This window comes from Mesoplodon bidens (genome assembly GCF_964165515.1).
Source record: "Mesoplodon bidens genome assembly, chromosome: 5".
NCBI classification, from domain to species: domain Eukaryota; kingdom Metazoa; phylum Chordata; class Mammalia; order Artiodactyla; family Ziphiidae; genus Mesoplodon; species Mesoplodon bidens.
Genome location: NC_138161.1, coordinates 125,378,959 through 125,397,629, shown reverse-complemented (window position 1 = coordinate 125,397,629; position 18,671 = coordinate 125,378,959).

Sequence of the window (18,671 nt, the reverse complement as noted above, 5' to 3'; positions counted from 1 at the left end):
TCAAGTAGCTCATTTCTTCCATTTGGTGGTGGTTTTAGCATCTGAAAAACTCAGGAAACATGCATGAGATACTACTCTCCAGGTATAGGTACTTAAGAGAGGAGCTACAGCAGAGGATATGAGGGACGGGTCCATCCCAGGAAGGTCCCACTGGGCCCTGATCAGTTACAATTTCCCCCTTTTCTTTGATACTCCTCAATCTTGAGGAGAACGGATGTTGGACAAGAAAGGGAATAATGTTCTGTTTTGTATAGAGAGGTTATAAACTCGGCAGAGGAACTCAGTTTTAGGGGGACCTGGTTTCAAGTAAACATCCAAAAGCAGCAGACTCGGAGAGGCAGGCTAGGTGCAATGTGGGGAAAGCTTCCTAGATCGTATTAAGAGGTTTGGAGTTTCTCTTATAGACAGCAAGGAGCCCTGGAGTTTTGTAAGTGAGGGAGTCAAATGATTAGATTTGAGTCTTAGATAAAATAATGTTAGCAATAAAATGAAGAACACAGTGAAGTGGGAAGAGAGTGAAGCTGAATCCGGTCTCTGTACCCCGACACTGAATTAAATCTCGGAGACAGAGTTTTGGGTGAAGTGGAAAAGAATAGCTTTATTGCTTTGCCAGGCAAAGGGGGCCACAGAGGGCTAATGCCCTCAAACTGTGTGTGCTGACCTGGACGGGGCAGTGAGGAGTCTTATAATGTTCAAGGAGCAGGGCGTGGTCAGCTCATGGACACTCTTCTGATTGGTTGGTGGTGAGGTCATCGGGAGTCAGCATCATCAGCCATCCGGTTCCAAAGGGTCCAGGGTCTACATGCCTGTGGGCAGCATACCTTTAACTTCTCCCAAAACAGTAGCTGTTTTGCAGGTACTGGGTTTCAGTATCTGCAAAACAGCTCAAAGATATTGTGATGTGTACCCCTTGAGGGGGAACCAGGACCCTGCCCCAAGGCTGCACTATTGTTTCTTGGCTGCTCCTCTCTTGTCTCTGCATCCCCTCCCTTCCCTAATTAGCAACTGTTTGAACCTGCCCTTTGGATCTCAGGGAAGGTCATGGAGGCTGAATGAAGCCTATTCCTATAATCAAAGAAATGGGGGATGCAGAAAGACTTCCATGCCCAGCAGCCCCACAGGGTCCTGCTCAGTTTCACACGGAGTTAGGGATTAGAGCAACAGCAGGCAAGAAAACATGAAAGCCTGAAGAAAGACACCAAGAGCAGGGTTTGGAAGCTGTTCAAATGGCGTCCTTATGACACTAGGTGACTGGCGTGTGGGACGAAAAGGAGGATGAATTGTGGGGAATTCTCAGGTCCCCAGCTAGAGCAGGAAAGAAAAAGTATAGGGGAGGAATAATAACTTTTCTTTCAGACATTCAATTTTCTGTCTCTAAAGTTTTATAAATCAATACATCTATTCAGAAGTAATTTGGTCAGGGACTTCCCTGGTAGCACAGTGATTAAGAATCCCCCTGCCAGTGAAGGGGACATGGGTTTGATCCCTGGTCTGCAAAGATCCCAGAAGCCACAGAGCAACTGAGCCCTTGCACCACAACTATTGAGCCCATGTGCCCCAACTACTAAAGCCCGCGCGCCTAGAGCCCATGCTCCGCAACAAGAGAAGCCACCACAATGAGAAGCCTGCATACCGCAATGAAGAGTAGCCCCCATTCGCTGCAACTAGAGAAAGCCCACACGCAGCAACGAAGACCCAACGCATCCATAAATAAATAAATAAATAAATAAATAAATAAATAAATTTATTTTTAAAAAAAGAAGTAATTTGGTCAGAAAATTCAGGACATACCCAGGTGTCATTCCAAGGAGGTGATTTCTGGTTCTACAGAACATCATGGCATTCTATGATTTTAACAAAATTGTGTAAAAAAACTGGTCATTAGTTTCCATCAACCAAATAAGTATAATGCTATCCAACAGCGTAATCCGTCAAAAGTTTGCAGAGTGGGTAATGTGACTTAACAGCATTATAAATTTCTTTAAACTCCTCAAAAACAACTGTAATACTGCAGTAGAATTTTATCAGACTAGAGCTCTTAGTGAATGAATTATGGTTGAATTTATCATGCCTTTAAATGATAATTTAAAATATGCTTTAACAACTTTGGATGAATTTTCCTAATATTTAAAATACTTCTGTCTTCTTTATTAGCATGTATTGAATATAATTTAAGCTGTTATTGATCAATAGAAGTGATTTTTCTCTACATCAATTTTTCTCTTTATTATGATGATTCAAAGTCAACAGACAATTGCTCCCAACGTTAAATGATCCCAAACTTAAATTTATTTTTGTTTAACTTGCCCAGTTTTCCAATAGTTTATTATGAAATTTTTCAAAGATAGACATTAGCTATTTTTATAGGTCTTTGTCACTTTGTCACATCTTTTGGTATCAAATAATCAGTGTTCACATTTGCTTTCTGGATGTAGTTAACTCTAGCAAGCCTGCTCTTAATTTCCTACACTAAACTACTGCAACAAGATTTTGTTACAACTACGTGGACTGGTACAGGTGCCTGGGGCAACCTGTTTGGGTGCCTCTGTCCCCTTCAAACAAATGGCTATTTTTCATGAAACATTCTCCTTTGGTGACCAGAGTATGTCCCAAGTTGATTAAAGCCCACGGGCCTTAAATATGAAACACTGGTGCCACTTAATATAGGGGTGACATTTGAACTCAGGCACAAATGCGTGACGGAGTGTCAGAGTTTGTCAGCTGTTGAGCAATTGCTTTTATAAGATCCAGGATCACACCAGCGTAGCCTGAGCACAAGGGGCCCCAGCTTGCCCTGCCCTTGCCATTGTCCCCACTGCTACTCACAGGTGGTGTTGCTCTTCACCCCTGATGGACTGAGGCCCAGTTTTCCAGGGAACCTGTGGGCCATGAGAATGAGACCCACTCCCCTTCCTTGTAACTTAGTCTTTCAGGCTCTGGACACCCCTCTGGCCTAAACCTCTCCCCTTTCTTCCTCCCTGGACCTTGGGAGGGTTGGGGAGATAGCAGCCAAGTTCGCTTTTGTCTTTTCTTACAAAAAGTGAGTCTGTTTTCTCTCACTGAAAAGGAAAAGAGCCTGCATTAGTTTCACTCTAGCAACTGGAAAATGAGTGCCTTAATCCTAGGTACATACCAAGGTGGTTAAAGCACAATAAAAGAAGAAGCAAGACATTTCTGCACCTTAGCCTCAGGGTTCTTTAATCAGAAGCGTGCACAGCCTGTGTCACATTAGTTATGGCAGCTAAGCCATTTCTGCTGTGGCAGAGAGCACATCCTCACCTACTACCAATTCTCCTCCTCTTCCAAAGAAACAGCATCCTGGTCTTATTTAAGACAACACTAAGGTAAAACACCACATTTCCCAGGCTTCCTTGTATATAGGTAAGATATTATCCATCTGTGACTATGTTCTGGCCAAGGAGATAGAAGAGGAAGTGTTGAATGAGTCTTTCTGGAATGGTTCTCAAAAATCAAATAGGTGGCTAGTATGTGTCCTCTTGCCCTTCCCCAGCTACCTACTTTTTCTAGTATTTGGATATGATGCCTGGGGTGCCAATAGCCACACTGGACCTTGAAATGACCATGTGCTAAAAATGATGGAGCAGAGAGTTTGATGGGGCCTGAGATGTTAATAACCATGGACCTCCACTACTAACCTGAAACTGCTTCCCTCCAGACTTATTTTATGTGAAATAAAAATGAAATTTTGTGTGTTTGAGCCATGATTATGTTGTGTTTTCCTTGATATGCAGTTGATCCTAATTCTAACAAATACAGTGGTTTCATCTCACTATTCTCAGCAAAGTTTCAGGTAAGTCCCAGTGCTTGGGAACTAAGTTACACATAAGGGAAATTTTGCTCTTCTTTATATTTCTGTATAAGTAGCTTTTTTTTTTTTTTTTTTTTTTTTTTTTTTAGTTAAAGGCCATCAGGACTGGTCTAATCCCTGAATCTATAATATGGCCTGACCTGTCCAGTGAATTTAGTGATTGCTCCCCATAAAAACTCTGTTATTGGTTGCATTTTCAAACATAGATATTTTCTACTGCCACAGTGATTAAAGGCCTTCCTAATGAAATCTATGTCCTATTGATAGGATACATTGGTCAGTTATATGTGTATTTAAATTTGGAAAGGTACCTAACCATTAAAATCCTAAGCCTCAATGAAAATATATTTTTCTTTTATTTATTTAGGTATTTATGTATTTATGTATGTATTTATTTATTGAAGTATAGTTGATTTACACTGCTGTGTTCCTTTCTGCTGTACAGCAAAGTAGCTCAGTTATACACATATATACATTCTTTTTTGTATTCTTTTCCATTACAATTTATCCCAGGATACTGAATACAGTTCCCTGTGCTATACAGTAGGACCTTGTTGTTTATCCATCCTATATATAATACTTTGCATCTGCTAATCCCAAACTCCCAATCCATCCCTCTCCCACTCCCCCTCAGCTTTGGCAACTACAAGTCTGTTCTCTATGTCTGTGAGTCTGTTTCTGTTTCATAGATAGATTCATTTGTGTTTTGTTTTAGATTCCACATATAAGTGATATGATAGGGTATTTGTCTTTCTCTTTCTGACTTACTTCACTTAGTATGATAATCTCTTGTTGTATTTTTCTATTTAATTAAAAGAAAGTGAATCAGGCAGGCTTCATCTCATACCCAGGTGAGAGACTGGGTCACCAAATGAAGTGAGTAGAAACAAATCATCCCATTTCCATGGGGTTCTAAACATATGAGATACTTGACCCATGATCTTCCCCACAGCAGAGCCAGAGTTCTCCCCAAACCTGACCCATTCTTTTAGCAACTCGCTTTCTGTGCTTTATCTGCCAGAGCAGTACCTTTCTTACATTCTGTCAGATTTCTATGTGGTTTTCCAGAGAACTCAATGCACTGTTGAGAAAACACCTTGCTATCTGGGTTTGAATCCCAGCTCTGACATTGCCTGGCTGTGTCACCTACAGCAAGGTCCTCTCTGTGTCACTTTCCTCACCTGCAAACTGGGGATATTCCTAGTTACCCATCCCCTGAGGGCTCAGAGGAGCGCGTGGCTTATGCTAAGTGCTCAATGAGCATTAGGTCCTGTGGAAGGCATGACGAATTAAATAAACTCAACAAGTTACATTAAAATTTGCCTGATCAGGGGCTTCCCTGGTGGCGCAGTGGTTAAGAATACGCCTGCCAATGCAGGAGACATGGGTTTGAGCCCTGGTCCGGGAAGATCCCACATGCCGCGGAGCAACTAAGCCCGTGCGCCACAACTACTGAAGCCCGCATGCCTAGAGCCCGTGCTCCGTGCCGAGAAGCCACCGCAACGAGAAGCCTGAGCACCGCATCGAAGAGTAGCCCTTACTAGCCGCAACTAGAGAAAGCCCGTGCACAGCAATAAAGACCCAACGCAGCCATAAATAAATTGATTAATTTAATTTTTAAAAACATTTTGCCTGATCAGCACCCAAGAACCAGGAAAGCAGGGATCACTTTGGGAGAGGAGGAGAGCGAACCTGCACCAAGGCTATCATTCGCTTACATCCTTTTATTTATTTTCTAAATTTAATTTTTATTTTATATTGGGGTATAGTTGATTTACAACTATGTAAATGTTGTGTGAGTTTCAGGTGTACAGCAAAGTGAATCAGTTATACATACACATATAGTCATTCTTTTTCAGAGTCTTTTCCATATAGGTTATCACAGAATATTGAATATAGTTCCCTGTGCTATACAGTAGGGCCTTGTTGGTTATCTATTTTATATATAGTCGTGTGTGTGTTCATCCCAAACTCCCAATTTATTCCTTCCCCACCTTTTCCCCTTTGATTATCATAAGTTTGTTTTCAAAGTCTATGAGTCTTTTCTGTTCTGTAAATAAGTTCATTTGTATTGTTTTTTAAGTTCCACATTCTTTTTAATGCATATCAAGGGAAAGTCAGCACAGCTAAGTCCAGAGTGTGTGTGGTGATGAGAAGAAGTCACCCCTCTCCTTTTGCTCTGACAATCCCAATGGTGGGGAGAAGCCAGGACGTCTGCGGACTGACCACCAGTACCACTGGATGGAGCCTTCTCCTCCCGCCCGGTCAGCCTTCCTGAGCTACCTGGAAGCCACTAACAACTTGGAAATCGATCACACTTTCCTGAGTAAAATGATGGATCCTGGAGCAAGGTCCTCAGAGAAACCGGCCCGGCTCGTACAACTTCCAGTGAGTCAATTGTGACAGATCTTCCCAACCCCAGGCTCAGTGACATCATACGGAGAGCTTAAACTTAGCCACGGTGGCAGTACTGACACCTCAGAAATCAGCAAATGCTACCAACTGAGGCACTTCTTTTTTCCTGGGGAGCCAGTTGCTAAGCCAGTTGCGGGGTCTGTTAGACTGACTGTGCTCGCGGAGAGGCCAGCACGCTGCTGCTGAGAGTGTGTGTAGGGCCCAGGAGCATCACTGAGTACCAGGTTCTCACTGTGGAGCAGTGAGTCACAGAATCTCAGCGTCAAGAGGGAACTCACAGGCCAAGAATCCCAGTGCGATGCGAGGCCTGAATTTCCCTGACAGCCACCATCCATAATGGCTCTCGGGCCTCTGTGTGAATTCCTCCAGTGATGCTGACCCCTCTCTTCTCCTGATACAGTCACTTTTACTCTCAGGATAGGCTGATTTAATTTTTAGAAATACTCTTCTTAGCCTTGAATTACTTGCAGCAACCAGCTTCTCTTCCTTTTTTTTTTAAAGTCTATTGAATTTATTACAGTATTGCTTCTATTTTTTATGTTTTGGTTTTTTGGCCCCGAGGCATGTCAGACACATTTCTGAGAAAGAGGAGTGGGTGACTGTATAACTCCAACGTGGAGGCCTTTCTCAAGGTCCCACCTCCCAAAGACCTCTCAGGGTGAAAGAGCATGAAAGGTAGTTAGCTGTATAAGAAATGGTTTCAACAATACAGGATAGGAAGCCAACAAGTTGTCAAGGGGGATAAGAAGTGCAAAGCTAATTCATCAAGAACTAAAAGATCACCTTCCAGGAAACCATGAACCTTTCCTCTGTAAAGGCATGTTGTCTCTTTTGTTTCAGTAAATGTATCAACCAACCAAACTTAGAATGGCCTGCTCCCTACTAGAGCTCAAAAGGTAAGTCTGGAAAATTGAGTGACTGCTGATAATGGAAAATGGAGAAAAGAAACTTGTGAGAATACACCACTGCCTGATGAATCACAAGCATTGGATTCTATAAAAATGAGTCTGTTCTTCTTTCCTGATCAGTTCAGAAGACTTAGCAGGGCTCTACTTGCTTGGGGACATCTTGCTTTTCACAACAAATTACCCTGCTAAGCACCATGTGCTGGCTCTAACTCCCATTCTGACAAATTCTCTCTGTTTTGGATTTCTCTAACCTCCTTTCTGCTCCTCCCCCACCTCCAGCCAGTCACTTTCACTTACAGGCTGTATTTTTTTCTTTTTTTTTTTTCAGATTTATTATCATCAGGTCTTTCTCCCTGCTCCTTGAACTCACATTCAAGTTTGGTGACTAAAATTGGTGTCTTAAATTTCTTCCTTCAGTTATAAAAGAAAACAAATAAACACACACACACACACAGCCTGACTCCACACTCTCTTAAGAGAAGTCCAGGATGTGCTTTTATATGAGGCAACAATAAGAAAGAGAAAAAGGGACACTTGCAAATGCATTTCTTTGGCTGAATCTGGCTGCTCCCAGAAGAGGGCTACGTTTATGTTACCAAAATAAGCTCTCATTTTTTTTATTTTGATGGTTAAGAGTAATTGCCCTGGCTCTGAAAGTCACCTCATGTATAATAAATGCAGCTCTAATGACTATTGATTGGGAAATCCCAGCCTTCCATTTGGCTGACAGCTCCCTCTGGCAAGTTAGAAATAATCAATAACAAAGTGGGAAGCAGTAGCAATCACACAGACTGGGTCTCCCATGGATTGGGGGTGACAGTGAGGGTAGTCCCTTGGGTTTGGGGAAGGAAGCCTGATGTATGGCAGCTTTGGGAATACAAGATTTTCAGAAATTTATGACGCAGTACCACAGAGGAGATCTAGTCAAAGTAGACATAGCAACATTTCAAGGTATTTCTGGAAATGTGCCATATATTATAGCAAAGTGTTCCTCTGTCACATGGTGGAACAGGCTCCGAGGAAACTGCTAGTATCTGGAACAGCGTGTCAGCCTGAAGAGGCAGGCAATAGTGTGTAATGATTACACGCACACTTTATAGGATCAGACACCCTGAGCTGAACTCTCAGTACTACCATTCGTGCACTGTGGGACCGTGGGCAGGTTACTTTGACGTACTGGTTTGTCACTGGTAAAATGGAGATGTCATTAGTACCTACCTCACAGGGGTTTGAGGATGAAATGATCCACGTAAAGCACTTAGCTGTACTTGGCACTTAGTAAACACTCCACAAACATTAGCTGCTGATCCTGATGTTACTGTTAAGAGTAGGATTGGGACTTCCCTGGTAGTTCAGTGGTTAGGAATCCATCTGCCAATGCAGGGGACACGGGTTCGAGCCCTGATCCAGGAAGACCCCACATGCCATGGAGCAACTAAGCCCTTGCGCCACAACTACTGAAGCCTGCACTCTAGAGCCCGCGAACCACAACTACTGAGCCCATGTGCCACAACTACTGAAGCCCATGCACCTAGAGCCCGTGCTCCGCAACAAGAGAAGCCACTGCAATGAGAAGCCCGCGCACCGCAATGAAGAGTAGCTCCCGCTCGCCGAAACTAGAGAAAGCCCGTATGCAGCAATGAAGACCCAACACAGCCAAAAATAAATGCATTAATTAATTAAAAAAAAAAAGTAGGATTAACCCCAGCCAGTCCCTGTTCTATGGCCAGCTAGAGGCTTTGACCACAGTATACCCTCCAGATTAATCCTGACAGGGGATGCCCATGGTTATTTAGCAATTCCAATTAATTCTATATTTAATCAATAATCCAATAAAATATAAACCATATACCAGTTTCTTATGTCTAGGTTTTTATTTAGCATATACAAACAATTGAGATTGTAAACCTGAATGTGTGAGGTTATGTTTATCCCTTTGAAATTTTCTCTTGTTGGTTTCAGCCTGTATGACAATTTGAATCTTCAATCTTCATGCCCTATTCTTTCTGTTTCTCCCTATGGCACAAGAACTGCAAGTCTAGCCAATAAACCCAATAATCCACTAATGCTTGAGTCCTTTGTACAATTTTCCCACCAAAGAATGATCTACTCTTTACTTCAAAACTTCTGGTGACTAAAACTATCTCCCCAATTCTCATGGCAGTCCAGCCTTTTGCTACTTTTTGATAAACCTTTTATTTTGGAATAATAGTATATAGACCCTTCTTTAGTCATTTGTATTCTAAGATACTGTCCACAGATTCATCCTTGTGAGAGTGTGGGCTTCTGTAGACAAGTGATTTATCCTCTTCCCTGACACCACAGACAGCGTGTATGCTTCCACACCACTAGGGTTGGTCTGGGCTGTATGAATGATTTTGTCCAGAGCCATAGTGACCATGACATGAGCAGAGGCCTTCAGCACCATTAAGCTTGGCTATTGCCTGCCAGTGATCTGCCATAAGAAGTGCACACCCCAGGCAGCCGGGGGTCCAAGGAGGATGAGAAGCATGTGAACAAGATCTGAGCCACACCTCCACCGGAAGTAAAGGCCATCTCACCTGCAGCCTGACACACAACAGCTCAGCAGAGTCCAGCTTGGACCAGCCATACCACACTCTCCTACAGACCCATGAGCAAGAAATAAATGCTCCTTGCTGTAAGCCACTGGGTTTGGGGATAGTTTTTCTCTCAACATTGTTTGTGGCTAATCTGATTGATATACTCTCTATTTTAAGCCAGAACATCATAAGCCATTGCTAAATTCCTTGCTGAAACTGCAAAGTATCTCTATAACAGCCTTCTGAAATATCCATCCTGTAATCGTATCCCAGTGGTAATTTAGGAACTTAGTTTAATATAAGGGTCATCTAGTTCAGGGGTTAGAGCCCTCCCACACCCTGGGATTTAATTTATCAGCAATGGGGTCTAGGTATCAGTATTTTATGACATTTCCCTGGGTGGAACCGACATGCAGCCAGGATGGAGAAGCATCGACTAGTGGGGTGAGATGTGGAGCCTGAGCCGTGTTTTTGGAAGAGACGAGCTAAGGAAACAAGAGAGGGCACAAAATCCCTGTCAGGCCATGAGAAGGCCTGTTCAAGAGTCAACCAAGTAGGGTTTCCATTACAGTAACAAGTATAAAATCTCATCAATTCACTGTCACTCACTTAGTAGGGGCAAAACAAAAGATAAGGCCAGGGGGCCAGTGACATCTGTAGACATTGAAATGTTGAGAAACTGTGCTGATATCCCTAAAGGAAGATCAGCGAGAGGAGTAATGGTGGGGTGGGTGGATAAAGAAGAAAACTTTTAGTCTAGAAAGTGTTTTTCAAGACTGCACCTTGGGAGGCCTGATTAATTATGGTGTCTCCAACTTTATAACCTAGGGGATTTTTGTTTCCTTTTTAAATAAACCACCCCGTTAACAAGTTTTTCCAACCTATTTTAAACTCCTCTGGTCACCCTTGGACTTGTCAGCTGTGGTTCCAAGTCATCACTCTGCTCAAATTATGTTGATTAGAAATCTATAAAGTCTGACTTTAAGCCTTGATATAAATAGGATCAACAACAAATGATAAAATTACAAGGAAAGGGCTTCCCTGGTGGCGCAGTGGTTGGGGGTACGCCTGCCGATGCAGGGGACACGGGTTTGTGCCCCGGTCCGGGAGAATCCCACATGCCGCGGAGCAGCTGGGCCCGTGGGCCATGGCCGCTGGGCCTGTGCATCCGGAGCCTGTGCTCCGCAATGGGAGAGGCCACAGCAGTGAGAGGCCCGCATACCACACACACACAAAAAAAATTACAAGGAAAACTGATTAGAAGGAATGAACATAGTGGTTACAAGTCAGAAAGACACTGGTTCAGATTTGGATTTACTCTTTATGAGCTGAGGGATCTTGGGCAAATTATTTTAGTTTCTTTGTCTCCATTTCTTCATAGACATGAAATAAGGTACAGAATTTGTTCACCAGAATTCTAGTGAGAAAGATGGTAACCTAAGGCAAACTGTATTTCCAGTGGGTAGCAGACAGGTGATGGAAGAATGAAAATGGCACTGAAGGGAGAAATATGCAGGGGAAACGGGGTGACCACTAGGGGCTCTGGGGGAGCAGAGGGGTTTGTGAGTGAAGGGGGTGGTGTCAGTTTCCCACTGTGGCGGCGTTACCGAAAGTGAGGGTCTGGCTGCTCACTGCGCAAAAGCCAATGAAGAGACAAGGTCGGTGGAAAGGAAAGTTTGCTTTATTTTGGAGGCCAGCAACCGGGGGGGAGGGTGGACACCTGTCCAAAGGCCGACTCTCGCCATGACAATCAGGGGGCAAGAGCTTCTATAGATGGAGGGAGCGGGCTACATGCAGAAACAGCACAGGCAGCTCTGACGGTCACCTTGAAATTGGTCATGGGGTGGTCTGATCAGTGTCATCTTGATTGTTTTAAGTAGTTAGTCTTTAGTCCCAGGGTCGGTTGGTTCCCATTTCCTTGAGGCCAGCTCTCGGAATTGTGGCTGCTTATGTCATGCCTACAGCCTGGTCATCATGTAGTTAACTTCTTCCACCTGATGGGGGTTTTAGTATCTACAAGACAGCTCACAGGAGAGGGCTCAGAACATTACCTATAGCCCTTGAGGAGGTACTAAAGGGCCTTGACTTTGCTTAATGACTAAACTATTATTATTTGGTCTTCTTTGATTGTTTTCCTTTGTTTCTGCATTTGCTCACTTCTCTGATTAAACTTTGGCTAAAGTTTTTCCACAGACAAAAAGCAGGGTGAGCACATGAGGGGAAGGACCATAGCGTCCTGCTCTGTTTCAGGAGGAAATTTAGAGGGAAGGAGAGACATTTAGGGAGGGTTTGCATGAAGTTGGCTGGTGATGTCCCTTTTAAGAATGCCTGAAGGGGCTTCCCTGATGGCGCAGTGGTTGAGAGTCTGCCTGCTGATGCGGGGGACACGGGTTCGTGCCCTGGTCCGGGAGGATCCCACGTGCCGCGGAGCAGCTGGGCCCGTGAGCCATGGTCTCTGAGCCTGCGCGTCCGGAGCCTGTGCTCCTCAATGGGAGAGGCCACAACAGTGAGAGGCCAGCGTACCGCAAAAAAAAAAAAAAAAAAAAAAGAATGACTGAAGACCCACATCACTTGTCACAGTTTCCAGAGCTGAATTTCAGAAGGTGGTAGACACATTCGCTCTAACATGGTCTTATAACGTCAGGGTTGTTGTGAGGATAAAAATGTGGTAAAATGTAGAAAAGCATTTGTTCCAGCACATAGAAAGTATCACACAAATGTGTGATACTAGACCACTTATTATTATCACGACTGTTATGACTATTAATTTTTCCTGTTTTTAATGATAGCTAATAGGCATCCATTTATTCCAAAATGTTTATTGTAAAAGCCCATGCACTACGGGAAGCATTGGTTAATGTAACCTACAAGATAAAAAAAGAACGTGAAGGATTGAAGGGTTTTCTGGAGACTTCAGAATCCAACTGCAATTTTATTTATTTATTTATTTTATTTTTTGCAGTACACGGGCCTCTCACTGTTGTGGCCTCTCCCGTTGCAGAGCACAGGCTCCGGACGCGCAGGTTCAGCGGCCATGGCTCACGGGCCCAGCCGCTCCGTAGCACGTGGGATCCTCCCGTACCGGGGCACAAACCCGTGTCCCCTGCATCGGCAGGCGGACTCTCAACCACTGCGCCACCAGGGAAGCCCCCAACTGCACTTTTGACTCAATTGTTTTGACAATTTCAGGCCAAAACAAAGGTGAACTAAGTGAAGTTTTCAGGTTGCTAAGAGAATGCCACCCACAGAGGCCACACTGATCACATACAGAGCTGCAAGCCAAGCGATGGGGGCAAGTCCATTTGCTGCTAGTTTCCAAAACTGTTCATGACAGTTTAGCAAACAAGAGAGAAAAGCTGAAGGGAGTGAAAGAAATCAAATGAAATGAAGGAATCTATGGTCTTTCCAATCCAAAGAAACAAAAGTATGGCCTGAAATAAAATAAGTTCTGACACAAACTTTCTCTTTTTAATTTGCTCCACTTGTACTCGGCCAAAGAAAGTTTCTACTGTCTCTGGCACATTGAGGACAAATCACTCAGGGACAGCTCTGCTCATGCACTCAGCAACACCCCTGCTAAAGGTCAGCAGTGTTCAGAGAAACTCAATGCCAGGCTTGTTCAGGGCCAGGCCTGGGGAAGTGAGCCACCCTGAAAGGAAGGCCCCTCTTCGTGATGCTGAAAACTCGGCCTCTGTGAACTGGTGCCAAATCAAATCTCAGAGACAGAGTTTTGGGTGAAGTAGAAAAGAACAGCTTTATTGCTTTCTGAGGCAAAGGGGGCCACAGCGGGCTCATGCCCTCAAGACCATGTGTCTCAACTTGGGGGGGGGGTGGATTTGGGGAGGAGTTTTATAGCAATAGTTCAAGGGCAAGGTTGCTGATAAGGATCAGCGTGTGTGCAGGGCCTGTGCTCCTTTAAGTTGGTCTCAAGTGGTCTCTTGATGAGCTTCTCTGGTTGCTTTAATCTGACCTCTTCTGTGGAATGAAGAATGCTAACATCTGCCATTTGTTGGGGTTTTAGTTCTGCAGAAGAGCTCAAAGATATTGTTATGTGTATCCCTTGAGGGGGAACCAGGACCCTGCCCCAAGGCTGCACTATTGTTTCTTGACTGTTCCTCCCTTTTCTCTGTATCCCCTCCCTTCCCTGGTCAGCAACTGTTTGAATTTACCTGTTGGAACTCAGGGAAGGTCATGGAGGCTGGAGTCTGTTCCCTACAAACAAGAAACAGGGGACACAGCAAGGCTTCCATGCCCAGGAGCCCCACACGGTCCTTCTCGGTTTCATTCCCTGCAGAGCTCAAGGGGGAAAGAATCTGGTGCCCAAACATAGGCTTTAGAAATTCAAAGCAAAACAGAAACCACTTTAATCTACACCAAGCAAAAGCTTGCCTCATCTAGGCAACAATTTAGTTTCCAGTTGGAAATCTGTTTAAAACACTCCCTGCTGATCTGCAACCTTCTTCAACTGAATGGAAGACCATTAGCATGAACCAAATGTTGCTTAAAGGAAATATAGTTGTGTACCTAAAATGAAATTCCCTTTGGAAACACTGAATTATTCATTTCCATGACTACTACTGCATGTGCCCTGTGCCTGGTAGACTTAGGATATGTCTTATCTCCAGCAGATCCCATCAGAAAGGAAGGAGGAAGCTGGGGATGTGTGCTTCTATTTATATTTCTCTTATCTGTTTTCAGAATGTGTTCATGTAGGGCCTTTAGTTCACTAGAGCTGTGAGTATTTAAGAAAGCATAGGCTGAGCTAGGTTCCCTGGTATGAAATAAAAGACACATTTTGACATATACTCCTTTCATCTCAAAAGGGCTATAATAAAGATGGAATCTTCGCAACTTAATTCTGGGCTAGAAGTGAGGGATCAGCATTTTGGGGAAATGTGTTCTTATCTTCCAAAATAAGGTAATTTTAGCCACAATTCAGTCCATTCAGACCATTAGTGGAGCAATCCTTTTTCCTTATTCTAATATTGGGACCCTTTGGCTATGATCTCTAATCTCTCCCACGCGCTGTGTGTGTGTGTGTGTGTGTGTGTGTGAATTTCATTTGGAAAATCTTACAAACTCAATAATTACATACATTTCATTCTGTATGAGCTGAACCATTTTCATAGTAAAGAATATAATTTCATTAACTCAGGACTATCCCAGAACATAGGTAGATGAAATAAAATTGATGGAAAAAAATAGTACATGTCATGAAGATAGTAAAGACTGTTACACAAAAATGATATTTTTAAATGTACTTGTTGCACAATTTACTAACCATGGAGAACTCTTGACGATCCTATAGCTCAGTGGTCCTCCACCAAGAGGGAATTTTGCTCCCTACGGAGCATTTGGCAATCTTTGAACTATTTTTGTCACAAATGGAGTGGGTGGGGTGAGAAATACTACTGGCAACTAGTGGGTAAAGGCCAGGAATGCTGCTCAACATCCGACAATCACTCACGTACAATAATTCTCTGGCTCCAAATGTCAATGGTGCCACTGCTGAGAAACCCTGTTGCAACTACAGTCCTCGGGAATACCAACAGAGAAAATGAGGAATCAAAAAGATAGACCAAGAGCTGAGAACAAGGGGTTGATGATGGTATAGCCATGCTGGATTTGGAGGAATCTGGCCATGCCAGAAACAAGAAGCAGCCAAAAAGAAAATGGAGTAAAAGAAATATCAACCTATAACCAACATACGACTACTCTACCTGGATTATATTTTCCTTTGGAAAGACTTAAGCCACACAATTTAAATATATAAGTGTATTAAAGAATAAAGCGAACACATATTGTTAATGGAACAAAATTTTATAGGAACTTCTGAAAAATGGGAAGCAGATAGAATAGAATTGATAGGTAGAGAAAGCTACAATCCAAAATAGGGTAGGATGGGGCCCTGGGAAAAATTTTCAAACAAGACAGAATCACTTTATGAGGCATAGAGCAGTATTTCCTAAACTTGGCTGCACATTTGAATCTGGGCATTTTTTAAACCTTCCAATGTCCAAGCCACACCCCAGACCAATTAAATCACAGTCTCTAGGGGAGGGATGCAACATGAGCATTTCTGTAAGATTCCCTGGTGATTCCCATATGAAGACAAATTTGGAAATCACTGCTGTAGGAATAATCAAAGGAAAATTAATGGCAACCAACTAAAGCAGTGCTTCTCAGAATTTCACCTACATATGAATACTAGAGTATCATCCGAAATGCAGATTCTAATTCAACAGGCTTGGGGTGGGGCCTGAGATTCTGTATTTTTAACCACTTCCAGGGGCTGCCCACCTTGCTGGTTCATGGATCACTGTTAGAAGAGCAAGGAACTAAAGAGAAACAGACAGGACAATCCCATCCCACTACCCCAGCCCCCTCCAGTTCCCATAAATACAGAAATTGCCTCTAATATCAGGCCTCTGGTTAAAGCACTGAGGCCCGTTCTCTAAACTAAGTGGAGGAGAGCCCTGGTGGAGGCCAGGAGAAAAGCAAAGAAGACCCCCAATTCACTCCTGGCCTGCACAACAGACAGTGAGAAACAAGAAAGTAAAGGCAACTGAACTGAGGAGTTGAAGATATTTTGGGGCATAGTTTTCAACTGCAAGAAAACAAAGCAAAACAAGGCTATAGGTTACAATATAAATAATTTTGACAATGACCTTAGTTACCAATGATAGTGAAATCTTACAACTAAACATTAAATAGCCACTAAAAATTATATTATGGAAGAATAAGTAATGATATGGAAAGAAGTTCGTGATGTAGCTTTAATTCAAAAAATCTAGCAGGCTGGGTAGAAGGGAAAAAGTAAATAAGCAAGTTAGCAAGAAAGAAATACTTTCAAGAGTATATACGCCTACTAAGTGAAGTAAGTCAGACAGAGAAAGACAGATATCATATGATATCACTTATATGTGGAATCTAATTTTTTTAAATGATATAAATGAACTTATTTACAAAACAGAAACAGACTCACAGATTTCGAAAACAAACTTATGGTTACCAAAGAAGAAACATGGAGAGGGAGGGATAACCTAGGAGCTTGGGATTAATATATACACACTACTCTACATAAAATAGATAACCAACAAGGTCCTACTGTACAGCACAGGGAACTCTACTCAATATTCTGTAATAACCTATTACAAGAAAATAATCTGAAAAAGAATGAATATATGTTTACATATAACTGAATCACCATGCTATACACCTGAAACTAACACAACATTGTAAATCAACTATACTTCAATATGTATATATTTTTAAAAGGGTATATACACCTGCAGATTACTTATCATTATGTCTGGGGAAGGGGTGGTGGAATTGTTGATTTTTATCTTCCTCTTAGTAGAGACAAGGTAATAGAAATTTCACTCTCTTCCTCAAAACAAAATATTTAGGTCTCAAACTTTACTGAGTCCTACTCTCAATGCCCAGGGGTTAATTAAGCTGCTCTCGATGGCCTTCTCAAGTCTCTGGCCCTCTGCTACCAGCAACACCTATGGTCACGAGGAGCCAGTGCTGCCCCCTCCACCCCAGCTTCATGCTGTTAATGGACTATCTGGTGCTACTGATAAGTTCTCCTAACCTTGGGCTCCAACACCACCCAAGAGCTCCCCCAGCTCGACCTACAAGCACAGCTCTTTCTTCCCAGGACAAAGAAGTCTGAATCTTAAGTGTAGCAGTCATTCGAGGCTAGACTGAACTAGACCAGAAAATCTTGTAAATAGTGAATAGCCTTCACACACTTGTTTTGGTTTCATGTCTCAAAATGGTACCCAGTGGTACCTATATAGATTTTCCCATCTCAAGGGCTTTCTATGAAAGTCTTAAAACCAACTTATGTGGTCCCAACCATAAGATCTCACATTCCTTTTTTAATTCCCACATTGGCAGGGTTGGGGGGAAGGATTTATATGGATACTTGGTGATCTGCCTTGACTTCTCAGGATTCCTGAGGTTGATCCACTGATTATGGCCCCTTCATGACCCTCATACTGACTTTAAAAAAATTGGTTTTTGAAGAAGCTTGTGGCATAGCACTTCACTGATGAGCATATTAGCATAACAGGAATTTTGTTTTAAAAAAATTAATAAATCAGAAGACTATAAGCAAACAAAATGTAAAGAGTCTGTCATAAGTGACTGCTACACCATGGGTCCAATTACAACACCATTTAGCTATTTTAACATCACTGGATGTAGAAAGAAAAATTGGTGGCAGTATTTCAAACCCCACTCCCACTACTGAGATGGTATTTCATGTTTCTGGCTAAAGATTCATGCGCGGTTGCTTCTGTTAGACCATCAGTCATTTTGTGCCATTATGGACTGAAGTTATTAGCTTTTAACCCTTCTTCATAATTAGATCAGCATAGTTTTCTGTTAAAAGTCAACAAATCAATAAGTCCACCGAAGGAAATATTTCCCCCCTCAGGCAACATATAAATAGCCTATTAGCCTCAAATGTCTTTGAAGTAAACTGCTTGAAGTTTATTGTCAAATTAAAATTCCTCCAATTTGTTGAGAATCTATCATAGGTTTGTTTACATTTAATGCTACAGTAGTTATAACTCAGCTATTTGTTTAGCTATATTTTTTTCATTCAGGTCCCTTTCTTGTTAAAATGGAACAACTGTCTACCCACTAAAGAGAAAGCTAAGAAGCTATCATTACAAAATAGAAGAATACGAGTCAAAAAAGTCATGTTCACCCAAGTCACTTAGCTCAAAAGTATTATTTGTAAATATGTTGTCCATTACATTAACTTATCTTTCTAAAATTTCACTGAGAAGACACTCTAAAAATGCAGTTAATGAAAGAAACCATGATTCTGGAAATCATTAAGGGAAGTGGTGTAAGGATAAAAAGAGTTTGACAACTAAAAAAAAAGTCTGACAGCTAACAATATCCTTTACTGGATGTTCCAGTTGTTAGAATCACATATGG